This window comes from Hyperolius riggenbachi, chromosome 1 (genome assembly GCF_040937935.1).
Source record: "Hyperolius riggenbachi isolate aHypRig1 chromosome 1, aHypRig1.pri, whole genome shotgun sequence".
NCBI lineage: Eukaryota > Metazoa > Chordata > Amphibia > Anura > Hyperoliidae > Hyperolius > Hyperolius riggenbachi.
The window spans coordinates 397380120-397394808 of NC_090646.1; positions in this window are offsets into that span (position 1 = coordinate 397380120).

Below are 14689 nucleotides of genomic sequence, written 5' to 3' on the forward strand. Positions count from 1 at the left end.
GTAAAAAAAAAATGACAGAATTAAAAATAGAATGCATAAATAGTTACTTTAAAGCCTCAGTTTTTTAACCACTTGCCGACCGCGCACTCATAACGCGCGTCGGCAAAGTGGCAGCTGCAGGACCAGCGACGCAGTATTGCGTCGCCAGCTGCAGGCTGATTAATCAGGAAGCAGCCGCTCGTGCGAGCGGCTGCTTCCTGTCAATTCACGGCGGGGGGCTCCGTGAATAGCCTGCGGGCCGCCGATGGCGGCTCGCAGGCTAAATGTAAACACAAGCGGAAATAATCCGCTTTGTTTACATTTGTACGGCGCTGCTGCGCAGCAGCGCCGTAAGGCAGATCGGCGATCCCTGGCCAATCAGCGGCCGGGGATCGCCGCCATGTGACAGGGGACGTCCCGTCACTGACTGCACAGGACGGATAGCGTCCTGTGCAGCCCGGATCTCCCGGGGGGGCAGGTAGGAGAGGGAGGGGGAGGATTTCGCCGCGGAGGGGGGCTTTGAGGTGCCCCCCCCGCAACACCCGGCAGGCAGGAGCGATCAGACCCCCCCAGCACATCATCCCCCTAGTGGGGAAAAAAGGGGGGCGATCTGGTCGCTCTGCCTGCACGCTGATCTGTGCTGGGGGCTGCAGAGCCCACCCAGCACAGATCAGCTACAACAGCGCTGGTCCTTAAGGGGGGGTAAAGGGTGGGTCCTCAAGTGGTTAAATATGTATGCCATGAGGGTGTATTCCTCTTATTTTTGCTGATAAGGGCTTGTAATCATTGGCAGTGTGCAATGAGAAAACAAAAACCACAACATAGAAAAATACACCTTTATTTCCAAATAATATATTGTCACTATACTTTGTACTAGGGACATAATTCAAACCTTGTGATAACCAGAACAAATAGGCAAATAAATTGTGTGGGTTTTATGTATGGTAGCATTGTTTAATTTAAAACTATAGGGGATGGAATTTGATAAATTGTCTATTTTTTCCTTGTTTTTCCCCTTAACATGCATAGAAAGTAAAGTAATTACTGAAAGCAAATATAACCCCAAAAAAAGCCTAATCTGTGGGAAAAAAAACAAGGTATAGATCATTTTGTTGTGATAAGTATTGAAAATGTTATTGGCAAATGAAAGGGAAGAGCATTGAAAGGTGAAAATTGCTCTGGTCCGTTAGGGTAAAAACCCTTGGAGGTGAAGTGGTTAAAGTAGTAAGTTTTCTCAGGAGCTCATTTTTTTCACCCCTTTCTTTAGCCCTGTTTTTTAGCTTAAGATCTTTTTTATGCTAATGCCAGTGCAATAATTTGTGCTCATTTGTGCTGGCTCTTCTGTAACTTTACTACAGCGATTTAAATTAATTATTGTAAATTTTGTTTGTGAATTTTTTTATTCATTCCACAAGTAATTGCAATAAGTGTGATGATTTGCTCAGCTGCCTGTGCAGGCAGGCAGCTTTTTGACCATTGTTTTGATTTGCATGCTGCAGGACTGGAAAGAAGAGCTTCTGTCAGTTTTGCAGCTTGTGCTTGCAGAGGAATTTGCATACGTTGTCATGCAAATTGCCTGGCCACATTCATTGGAGGCGTGTACTATAAGTACTATGTCTTTCCCACAATGCTTCGCTGTTCATAAGGATTTCGTCCTATGTAACACTCCTGGTGGGGTGTCAGCCTTGTCTCTGTTTGAACATCAGCTTAGAGTAATTCCTGAATCTGCGCTAGGCAGATTTCCCTAGTGCAGTTAGGATTGTATTATCTGTATTGCCTGTTCTGTCTTGTCTTGCCTGTTGCCATTGTCCTGTCCCTATGGTGGTTGACAGGAAATGGTTCTGATCTCTGTTCTTGGAGTATAGCTGGTGCAGCGGTTGCTACCAGCTATCTCTTCTGTTCTGTCTCCTGGGATCGCACTAGCTACTTTTTGCTAGCACTGGGGATCCTTCTGTTCTGTCTCCTGGGATCGCGCTAGCTACTTTTCGCTAGCACTGGGGATCCTTCTGTTCTGTCTCCTGGGATCGCGCTAGCTACTTTTCGCTAGCGCTGGGGATCCTTCTGTTCTGCTACTCTGTACCTGGATCACGCTAGCCACTTTTCGCTAGTGCTGTGGATCCTATCTCTCGCTTGGCCCTGTTTTCGTTTGTCTGTCTTATCTGCTACAACCGCTTGCTGGAGGCTCGGTGAGGTAACCGTTAAGCAAGCGTTCGCGTCCTCTGTTTCATGTTTGTCTGTCGATGGTTAGTTAGGCGTGCTTGTCTCTATTGTGCTTATCACGTGGAGACCGCGCATAACCGCGTGCACTGTTGCGAATGAGTGCGGTGTTCGCGGTTAGCTAGCGTTTGTTGTTTTCCGCATCTTCTCATTGTATTATTTACTGTGCCTTTGCTACCCTCGTATTCTGTCCTGATCTGCCTTGTGTCACGTCTGGCGATCGCACCTCTCGCGATCGCGTTCCTATTTCATATCTGCTGTTGTGTGTGCGCGGCACCAATTGATTGGTGGCGACTGGATTGGCGCACACACATACAACCTGTCCCTTTTCTCGTTCTCATTCGCAATCGCCTCTCTTGCGATTGTGTTCTGCGCTTCGTACAATTCCTGTCTGGCATTTGTGGAGGTACAGAGGATTGGTTCCTCTGCACTCCCCAGCGCCATCTGCCGACAGGAATTTCCCTCTACAGGTGCGTAGCACCTTTTGCTGGGTGCCTGCAATTACACGCTTGTGGAGGATTTCCGCCGTGTCAGCGCACGCATTGTGCGCTGATCACGGAGAAAGTTCCACAATCGTTACAGTATGAACAGCCCAACCCAAAACCCCAGTGTAGACGGAATTTCCGATTTGTACGATTTTGTCGAATATGGCTCTTGTACCTTTAAGAGATTTAAAAAACTTGAACATGAATCAGCAGACGAATTTTTGTCTGAGTGTACAAAACTGTTAGCGAACCCTGAATTCCAATGCACCCCAGTGTCTACCTGGGCCCCCCAAATGGTTTACATTCTGTTGGGGGGCGAAATGTCAATGTGGGCTTATGATGTGTTAGATCATACCACCCTAAATCAAAGACCCCTGGAATTCTTGGCCTTTTTAATTCACAATTGGCTGAGATTACCTCAATTACCATACCCCCTTAACGAGTTGTTGTCAGCAGCTCAATCAGCTGTTCCATCTACTCTTTCATCCATAAAGCAGCCATCCAAAGCCTCTAAGTCTAAACGTAAAAGATCTAGGAAGGCTTCCCAGCGGAAAGATCCATTGCCCCTAGCAACCACAAATAAAGAGGTTATTTCTGTCAAGTCTGAAATGGGCAAAACCATGCAGTATGATAATGATGTTTATAATGCATCTGCTGATCAGTTTCCAGGTTTTTTGCCCCAATCCAAAGCTTATGTGGATCCTGCTATAGGTAGGATCGCACACTACATTAAAGCAGTTAAAAAATCTGTTCTTGTTCCTAAACTCCACCCCTATGGAGATTATTTGGATACTGGCCTGTTTGAACCTCCATTTGCTTCCTGGGATATTGGGGCCTTGCTGGAAGAATTTGATTTTGATTGGAAAGCCTTTTGCGATTTTTACATCGCAAAAAGAGAAGATGTCTTGAATGCTTGTCTCGATTCTATGTACCTTCTGATTGATTCCAAAGAATGTGACAAGGATGATGTGGATCTGGTGATCTATGTATGGCAAACGATTTTGGATGAGTTGCACACACACCAACCAATTGATTCCAATAAAGAGACATCGTTGTCGGATGATTGTTCCTGCCTTTCTGGGGTAAAGCATGAGAGTCTTGACTTTGTGCAATCTGAAATGAATGAGTATGCCGCTGTGGTTGGTTCCTGTGCGAATCCTGAAGGATTCTCTCCTGACAGTGTGCAGTTTGAATCTGTGCGATCTGATGCCTGTTTCTCGGATGTTCCTGCAGATTGTGATCGGCATGAGTCTGCCGGTTTCCTCAAGGATGTGTGGGATCCTTTGTCAGTTAGAAACAGATCTTTGAGATCTTCCGTCTGTGACCCTGCTATGGGGAAAATTTCTTGACTATGCAGCGTCAAAAGTAAAATTTTTAGGCCTAATAAAGTTTATCCTGTTGATGTCGCCATTTCTTCTGCAAATGAGTCTCTGTCTCACCCTGTTCACACCTGTAAGGGCCCGTTGCCTGGGGACAGTTGCTCCAGCGTTTCGGTCCTAGATGCCTTGCTGTCTGCTCCGCAGATCGCGGAGGTTTGCGCTATAGAAGCGTTAGTTTCACAACCTAAAGTGAATTTTGATTCGCAGGTTTTGCGTTCTGATTCCTCGGATTCGACATTGTTAGCCGAATCTAAGAGTGAGACAGCGCTTCGGTTTTGTGAATCTGATGCTGAACCTTCTTTGCCTTGTTCAGAGACGCTTTCTCTGAATCTGCCCTGTACCATGAATAAAAACATGATCTCCACTTGCACTGACATTTGTGAGTCCCTTTCTTGTTTTGAGAAAAATGCTGATTCTGCACCCTGTACTCTGGATGAGTTAATATTGCCTTGTACAATGTCTCCTGCAGTGCCCCTAGAGGCTCGTCTAGATATTGCTGCTATACTCACCTGTTTTTCTGCAGTTTTGGAGTTGCAAGCTAGTTTGACTGCTACACAGAATTCGGGGTGCAGTGAGATTAAAGTTGGGGAGTCAGTGTGTGTTCTAGTAGATATTCCTGTACATTCCGCTCATGATGATGAGATCCAGTCTCAGTTTATAGTGGAACCTTCCCTGGGACATTTGCCCTGTCCACAAAATAAAGTTCTAGTTTTGCCCTGTAACATGGATAGTTCAGAATCCTTCTCAGAAAACTTGAAAATTATGTTCCTGAAGTTTTGTCTGATGTTCTGGAGGTCTCCGAGTTCCTCCCAAAGGGAGCAGAACTTGTAGGAGATGTCTCCTGCCCCCCAAGTCCTTCTGAGGTGTTGCCCACTTCAGTAGGCATTGCTGTTGTGCTGACTACCTTTGCAGCTCTGGTGGAGCTTCACTCATATGTAGTCAATGATGATATTGCAGTCACAGAAATTTCTGAATTTGAGTCCGAGTCTTCTTTTGAAAGTCCAGTGCTTGAGACCATTGCTCGTGATGATTCTCTGCCCGGTCCTGGTTTTGGTTTCCTCGTGTCGGACTCTGAGGTTGGCAGTTCCCCGACATGTCCTGAGGTTTCTCCTGTGCTGGTGTACCCCTGTGTGCTCTGTGACCCAGAAAGCCCAAGTGTGGCTCGGTTACCAGTGTACTCAGATGCTTCCTCGGTGGAGACATGCTCTGATATGGCCTGCCTGCTTGCATGCCCAGAAGTGGTCCCTGAATGTCTTGATCTTGATGGGGGTCCTCGTAATTCTGAATCCGGAATTGTCATTGGTTCCATGGAGGTTCTTGGTAATTCTCCATGTGAGCCTGGTGATTGTTCTGCCCTCTTGGGATCTCTGTGAAACTTCAAAAGGTTCTGGGAGATTCCAGGAGAAATTTTGCTTGGTACCCTGGATAAGATCAACGGTGGCTTTTGTGTTGTAAGGGACACTTCGAACAGGTATTGTGGCAGGTTTGGTATTTTTTCGGACGCTCCTTGGAAGGTGGTGGGTATTGTCTGGAGGGTGTCGATGGCTTCTTCTCTGGCGTTCACAGTCCTGATGGGTGTTATACTGAGACTGGTAGTACTGATGGGCATGTTTCGGTGGCTTCTGTTTCCGATGAGGTCGGTTTCGGGTGGACTGACTCTGGAATTGGACCTTGTCAGGCTGTCCTGACCTTCATGAGTCTTCAGTTTGAGTCTGTTGCTAATAGCAGTTTTGAGGGTCGTCTGGAATTCGACCCTGGAGGGGGGGGGGGGTACTGTGATGATTTGCTCAGCTGCCTGTGCAGGCAGGCAGCTTTTTGACCATTGTTTTGATTTGCATGCTGCAGGACTCTGGAAAGAAGAGCTTCTGTCAGTTTTGCAGCTTGTGCTTGCAGAGGAATTTGCATACGTTGTCATGCAAATTGCCTGGCCACATTCATTGGAGGTGTGTACTATAAGTACTATGTCTTTCCCACAATGCTTCGCTGTTCATAAGGATTTCGTCCTATGTAACACTCCTGGTGGGGTGTCAGCCTTGCTCTCTGTTTGAACATCAGCTTAGAGTAATTCCTGAATCTGCGCTAGGCAGATTTCCCTAGTGCAGTTAGGATTGTATTATCTGTATTGCCTGTTCTGTCTTGTCTTGCCTGTTGCCATTGTCCTGTCCCTATGGTGGTTGACAGGAAATGGTTCTGATCTCTGTTCTTGGAGTATAGCTGGTGCAGCGGTTGCTACCAGCTATCTCTTCTGTTCTGTCTCCTGGGATCGCACTAGCTACTTTTCGCTAGTGCTGTGGATCCTATCTCTCGCTTGGCCCTGTTTTCGTGTGTCTGTCTTATCTGCTACAACCGCTTGCTGGAGGCTCGGTGAGGTAACCGTTAAGCAAGCGTTCACGTCCTCTGTTTCATGTTTGTCTGTCGATGGTTAGTTAGGCGTGCTTGTCTCTATTGTGCTTATCACGTGGAGACCGCGCATAACCGCGTGCACTGTTGCGAATGAGTGCGGTGTTCGCGGTTAGCTAGCATTTGTTGTTTTCCGCATCTTCTCATTGTATTATTTACTGTGCCTTTGCTACCCTTGTATTCTGTCCTGATCTGCCTTGTGTCACGTCTGGCGATCGCACCTCTCGCGATCGCATTCCTATTTCATATCTGCTGTTGTGTGTGCGCGGTCGCGGGGTGGCGACTGGATTGGCGCACACACATACAACCTGTCCCTTTGCTCGTTCTCATTCGCAATCACCTCTCTTGCGATTGCGTTCTGCGCTTCGTACAATTCCTGTCTGGCATTTGTGGAGGTACAGAGGATTGGTTCCTCTGCACTCTCCAGCGCCATCTGCCGACAGGAATTTCCCTCTACAGGTGTGTAGCACCTTTTGCTGGGTGCCTGCAATTAAACGCTTGTGGAGGATTTCGGCCGTGTCAGCGCACGCGTTGTGCCCTGATCACGGAGAAAGTTCCACAATCGTTACAATAAGAAAAAATGCTGTCAGTTTAGAAAGTCAAATTTTACCCCTATTTCAAAGTCACCTGCTGCTTTTTGTGAAAGTGCTGCAGCACTGTGAAAGAAATGTTTTGTATACCAGTACAGCTACTTCCATTACATGTATGACCATTATTTATTTTTCAGATTCCTGTTAATAAGAAATGAAAAAAATAGACATTGTATGCAACAATGCTATATTCCTGAACCAGACATCAACCAGAACTCATATTGTAACCTTTTGGCTCCTTTAATGGTTGGAAAAAGAAATGTTTTTATATGCCTTGACTTTCCTCTAAAAGTTCTAATAAAACAGCCATAATAATAATTTCATGTAGTAACATTTTTAAAGGACTTACGAGGCCAAAAGCGCAAAAAAAGTAAAGTACCTGCATGATGTTTAAATGCACAGAGGACACCATCCGCGCCCTCCAGGCAGTTCCGCCGGGTTCCCTTAGTGAAATCGCCCCCGTGCCGCTCGCGACCCCACAGGCCAGGTCGGGCTTTCCTGCCTCTCCTAATATGGTCGCCGGAGCTGGCCGCGGCTGCGCAGTCCGCATTGCCGCGAGTGCGGCTGCGCAGCTCTAGGGCCTCCCCCCCGATCCACGCTACAGTGCGTGGTTCGGGGGGTTGGCCCTAGAGCTGCGCAGTCACAGTCACAGCAATGCGGACTGCGCAGCCGTGGCCAGCTCTGGCGACCATATTAGGAGAGGCAGGAAAGCCCGACTTGGCCTGTGGGGTCGCAAGCGGCACGGGGGGGGGGGGGGCGATTTCACTAAGGGGACCCGGCGGAACTGCACGGAGGGCACGGATGGCGTCCTCCATGCATTTAAACATCATGCAGGTACTTTACTTTTTTTCTGCTTTTGGCCTCGTAAGTCCTTTAAAGGAATTTACAGGGTACAAAAGCTATTCCTATTGATGAAGAAGCTGAACTGGTCAGACAGAGGCTGCTCCCTGTCAAAACAGTGGTGTAACAATGGCACTCCATGCAATAAATACTGTAGAAAACATTTTCTGCATAAATCAAACCCCAACCCCTTTATTAAAGCAGAAATATTTTTATTTCTTTTATAACTTTTTAGATTTTCAAGACAAGAGGATTTAACTTCCATCACATGACTTAAAGGGACACTTAAGTCAAACCAAAAAAATGAGTTTTACTCACCTAGGGTTTCCAATAGCCCCCTGTAGCTGTCCGGTGCCCTCGCCGTCTCCCTCCGATCCTCCTGGCCCCGCCGGCAGCCACTTCCTGTTTCAGTGACAGGAGCTGACAGGCTGGGGACGCGAGTGATTCTTCGCGTTCCCAGACACATTAGCACCCTCTATGCTGCTATGTGGTATATGATATATGCTATAGCAGCATAGATGGCGCTATTGTGGCCAGGAACGCAAAGAATCACTCGCGTCCCCAGCCTGTCAGCTCCTGTCACCGAAACAGGAAGTGGCTGCCGGCGGGGCCAGGAGGATCGGAGGGAGACGGTGAGGGCACCGGACAGCTGCAGGAGGCTATTGGAAGCCCCAGATGAATAAAACTCATTTTTTTTGTTTGACTTAAGTGTCCCTTTAAAACCTCTTCTGTTTCACAAATGAAACAGACTTTACATTTTTGGTTTATCTTCAATTATGATTCATTCTATAAATTAAGCTACATTATTATGATCATACAAAGGGTGCAAATGATAACACCAAAAGTTACTGATATCTTGTAAGAAAGAATTGCATGTGTTCCATATGCAGGAATGTAACGCAGTGGCTGGGGTAAGCTGGGAGGGCAGAGTTATCAGCCTTCAAAGTGGGACAATTTTCTCCTTGGAAGCTCATAAGGGAAGAGTATCTTGTTTTGATTATGTAGACTTTTTGTAAAGTGATTTGTGTGTCTCCATATTAGATGCTACTAGTCTTCTAGATTCCATAAGTGGTAGCCTACTGAAAATTGAGAGCACAGCTTGAGTACATTTAAACTAAACATTTGGACTTAATTCAATTTGTTTAAAACCACAGCGTATTTTTTTGTTAAAATATTGTTAGACTAGTTCTAAAGCTGGGTCTTTTTGCCCCCTTTAGACTGTGAAGTATAGATGGAGATCACCGAAATCACTATTTGTTTGTGAAAGTCTGTTCCTTTAACCTCCCTGGCGGTTAATTTTTTTTTGCAAATGGGCAAAAATCCTTTTTTTTAAATTTTTTTTTTGTTTCATGTAAAGCTACCAGAGTGGTAGCTACATGAAACACCACTAGAGGGCGCATGTGTCCCTCTAGTGCGATCGTCGCCGACATCAATAGCAAACAGGGGAGAGCGTATATAATGCGCTCCCCTATTTGGCTTCTCCTGTCGCCATGGCGACGATCGGAATGACGTCATGGACGTCAGCCGACGTCAGGCGCACCAGATCCAGCCCATAGCGCTGTCTGGAACTCATTGGTCCGGGCAGCGCAGGCCTCTGGCGGGGGGGCCCTCTTCTGCCACTGCGTGCGGACGATCACCGCAGAGCGGCGGCGATCAAGCTGTGCACGCGGCTAGCAAAGTGCTGGCTGCGTGCACAGCACTTTGAATGGTGAAAATCGCCCCACCAGGGGCTGAGATCTCCTCCTGTGCGGCATAGCCCGAGCTCAGCTCGGGCTTACCGCCAGGGAGGTTAAAGTGGATGTGAACTGTTGCACAGGACAGAAGTAAAACTTACATAAATGCACCCTGTATGTATTTAGAGAGTTTAGCCTGTCTAATTCCCCCTCATCTGTGTCTAATCACCATTGTAATTTGATCTCTCAGCTATGCAAGTTCAGGTATCTCCATAGCTATGGCAGAGCAGCTAATTTGTAAACACGGGATGTTAACAATATGTCTGCTTCCATGAAAGCAGAAAGCAGACACACTGAAGATTTATTGCAGGATTTGTATCAGCTGTGACAAAGAAATGTTTTTCTTTGAAGGTCATTATGCTGTTGCGCATCTTTTAGAGTAGAGAGGAAGTTCTGAGTTCAGGTCCGCTTTAATTCATCTGTATTCACTGTAGGTGTTTTTAACCACTTCCGTACCAGCCCCTTAAGGACCAGTGACTGCTGGTACCATAAAACGCTGCCTCCCGACGAAATCGCCGCACATACCCACCGCTCTCGCTGGTCACGGCGATGTCCCATCGCCGCAGGTTCTTCTTTCTGCTGTCTCTATGACAGCAGAGCACTGTCAGCTGTTCAGGAGCCACTTTCATTGGCACCTGAAACTGTCTATTAATGTGAGCCAATGTGATTGGCTCTCTGTGATCACGCGGTCAGGAGCCAATGAAAGTGGCTCCTGACTGGCTCACAGAGCTCATCCGTCCTATAGAAGATGGCAGAGTGAGTGAATTGCAGCGTGGAAAGAGAGGCGAGAATGGCGTGGCAGCGGGGATGCAGAATACCGAGGCAGTGGTTTCTACGTCCAGTCAGAGCCGCAGCACCACCTGCTGGATGTAGATTCGTACTGCTTTGGTCCAGAAGCGGTTAACTAATCCACAGTCACACTGGCAAATATGCCTCTTCCCATGTGTCAGTATCATTATCAGTCTCTTCAGTAATCATCCCCATCTCGGTCCTTCCCCATGTCAGCAAGTTCACCACCTCATAAGTGGGCTAAAAAAATAAATATATTCTTTACCACCACACTCTATAAATAAGTCCCTGAGGTTTATTATTGGCTGCAGCCATGTTACTCAGTGCTTGGAGCTCCATGGTTCCTCACTAATGAAGCACAGCAATAACAGTGTGTCCATAGTCAGCTGTTTAGCATTGGCATCAGGTCTTTTACTTAGATGAATAACCGTGTTTCATTGCCATGTATCCTGGCCTCACAGCATGTTGTGAGCTGACCATTTTGCGGTGCTTGCTTCTCTCAGTATTTTTCTACCTGCCATGTGCTGCATAAATGGTGTTTGTATGAAATATTTATAAATAATCACTCACATGTATCAGATGAAAATAAAAAATACATAAAACACGGATAAGTAAAATATTCTAGAAGGAAAAATCAATTTTTATGACTGACTATAATAAATAGTTTAGTCCAGGAACAGCAGTTTTATACTCCTGATAAGAAAAAGGTGCTTTTATATTCAAAATAATAATGCAGTGTGGCACAGATGACATGTGCCCTATTGATTCCCATGAAGTGTGCATTTTCATTTTGTATCATTTTCATTTAGCAGTCTAGATGCCTTGTTTATTGTTATCAGAGCTGAAACTCAATGTGAGGAATTATATACTGCAAAACCAACTTACCGTAATGGATAAAATATATAATGACAGAAAAAAACCTCTCTGCTACAGGAGTAATTATTACTGTACACATAACTTTGTTTCTGATTTGAGTTAGATGATAGACTGATATGGTATGACAAAGGAAAAAGAATATCTAGTATTTTCACATGATTCTGTAACTGTAATTGACAAACAAAGTCCGGTTTTAGGAATAATTTTCCCTTAAAAAATCCCCCTGTCCCCGTGCTCCAGAGGTCTTTACCTTTTTGTCACTTGACCCTAGGGATAAGCAAGAATGATTTCAGGAGATTTAAAGTTGTCCTTGAGTGTTCAGGGGTTGCTAGCGATGTATGCAGGGGTTAACTAACCTAAGCTGCCACCTCCCTTCTGATGCACTTCATTCTATTACATCTCCTCATACTTCTGCCTTCAGAGCAGAAGTTACAATTTAGAGAGTGAAAGTGTAAGAAAATGGAGTGCAGCATGGAGTGCATTTGAAAAGAGGCGGAAGCTAGATGAGTAAACCCCTGCCTGCACAGCTCCTGCCCCCCCCCCCCCCCCCCAAATACACACACACACACTGGGACAATATAGCTTTTCACTAATATGTTCATACTCATCCCTAACCACCATCTGATTTAACAGTACATGACACTAAGTGCTCTGTCCTGACTCCCTAACACAACTGTGGCACATGAGACAAGAACCCTGCAGTGCTACCACATTACCACACGACCAAGTTCTCAGTAAATTCTTGTTAATCGAGAACAAGGTTTTACAAGGATTCTCCATGTAAATGATCATACATTATACCTTATTATGTTATCACAATCTTTTTGATTGAGTTTAGCCCTTAACATTGATTAAAATGTGTGATGTTGATTGTTTCATCGTGATTTATTATTGTTTTCTCTAATCAAATGTCCGAGCCTCACAAAACTGATTTGCGAGATTCTCAAAGGCAGATCTAATGCTCACTTAAGTCTTGCAAACTTGCCAGCAACAATTTCACTGATTCCTAATTACATAATTGTTACATCAAGATACAATTTCCAGCATAGAAAAACTATATCTAAATCTCATGTATTCCAGGATTTGGGAATTTTATTATTAACCCTTTGCCTGTATATTGGTCCTATTCATAAACAACCTAAATTCATAAACAACCCTATTAATGGGAGGTCAGTAGGACAAGCATCCGTTTTAAATCAGTATTGAATAATGTGGCTGAATTAATTTGTCTTGACACATTTTGTGAAACAACTATGTTTGCTTAATCAGAAAACATTGGACCTGATCGAATTCACTTTTTAGCCTAAATTTTCTTCTAGGAGATCATATTCATTTTCTGTTTAAAAATAGCTTGATGAGTAGAAGGCCAAACGCTCTGAAACCCCCTATGAGGGTTTCAGAGCGTTTGGATCAGGTCAGCCAGACCATGGATAACAGCAGGTGAAGGAGGATCCGCAAACACAGCGGGATGGTAAAAGCTGGTATTCTTTATTGAAAAAAACACATACAAATGACACGAAAAAGCCACAGGAACAACTGACGCGTATTGGGCTCAAAGTTCGCCCTTAATCATAAAAACAAGGAACACCAAGAGCCCCAATAGTGTAATATGTACTGGTAAATGGTTACTAGATAGAGTAAATATTAATACTCACAAACCAGGGTTACCATTAGGCAATCACTGTAAAGGCAGGTGGGGAGATTTTCCTGACCCCACTCAGGAATAAGAAGTTGCTCTCTGTAGATGAGAAAAAGGGGGTTCAACCCTCCACCCAGGGTGGACTCAATATTATGCAGGAGAACAGAGGCACCAAAAGGATAAAAGGAAGCTAAATGAGCTTAAAAACCAAATTCTTGGTAAATAGAGGAGGTAGTGGTGGACTTACCTCCTCCAAGTAGACACACAACGACTGTAGTAAACACAGTCAATATATTTTATTTATTTATTTAAATATGCAACGCGTTTCGCAGGTTTGATCCCGCTTCATCAGGCAATAACAACGGAGCAATAGCATATGTGGTCAGTAGAAGAGCCAGAGGTGCCTGGCTCTTCTACTGACCACATATGCTATTGCTCCGTTGTTATTGCCTGATGAAGCGGGATCAAACCTGCAAAACGCATTGCATATTTGGAGTTCATAAATAAAATATATTGACTGTGTTTACTACAGTCGTTGTGTGTCTACTTGGAGGAGGTAAGTCCACCACTACCTCCTCTATTTACCAAGAATTTGGTTCTTAAGCTCATTTAGCTTTCTTTTATCCTTTTGGTGCCTCTGTTCTCCCGCCCTTAATCATAGTTCATACAACTATGATTAAGGGCAAACTTTGAGCTCGATACCCGTCAGTTGTTCCTGTGGCTTTTTCATGTCATTTGTATGTGTTTTTTTCAATAAAGAATACCAGCTTTTACCATCCCGCTGTGTTTGCGGATCCTCCTTCACCTGCTGTTAAAAATAACTTGCCAGCACTTTGTAACTGAACAATAACAAAAAAAGTAGGTGAAAAAGCTCTGTCAAAATTTCTCTGAGTATTTTCTTGCTTGCCGATGGCTTAAAAGGCATTTTATTGATAAGATGTAAATTACAACTAGGAGAAAACTTAGGAGAAAAAGGGAAAATGGACCAGACTCATAATCTCTATTTATAGAACACAGCGTTCACACAAATATCATGCAAATGAATGAATACCCAGGCTTCCAATTCTCATCCCTGTTTTCAAATAATTCCAATTTAGGAGAAAATGTAAAAAGCCAATAAAAATTGCTCATTATAGTTTACGGAAAGAAACAACCAACTGGTAGATCCCTGTATTAAAGTGGAAGTAAAATAAGAAAAAAAAACAGTGTTTCACTTACCTGGGGTTTCTGCCAGCCCCGTGCAGCCTCCCTGTCCCGCGCTGGTCCTCTCCGATCCTCCGTTCTCCGCCGCAAGCTAGTTTCATTACTAAAGTTGTTTGGTATTGTTTGATTAATTGATACTGTCTTTGACATGTCATGTTATTGTATCTTATTGTACCTTAAAGAGACTCTGTAACAAAATGTTCAGCCTTAGTTCTTCTATCCTATAAGTTCCTATTCCTTTTCTAATGTGCTCTGGCTTACTGCAGCTTTTCCTAATTGCACAGTGGCTGTGTTATCTCTGTTATATGATCTACTCTGTTTTCTTCTGTCTGCACAGTCAGGCTAAGGCTGGAATGTGTGGAATGTGCAGGGCTGCTTGTGATTGGTAGAAGCTCTACACACCCCCTCCAGGCCCCCTGCAGGCTCTGTATGACTCACACACTCTGCCGATGTGAGCCTATCACAAGCTGGTTAGTTTGTTTGTAAACACTGCCTAAAACTGGCAATTACAAGCCAGGTTTGCAGCAGAGAGTGGCAGAAACAGCACAGAGGGGCCCAG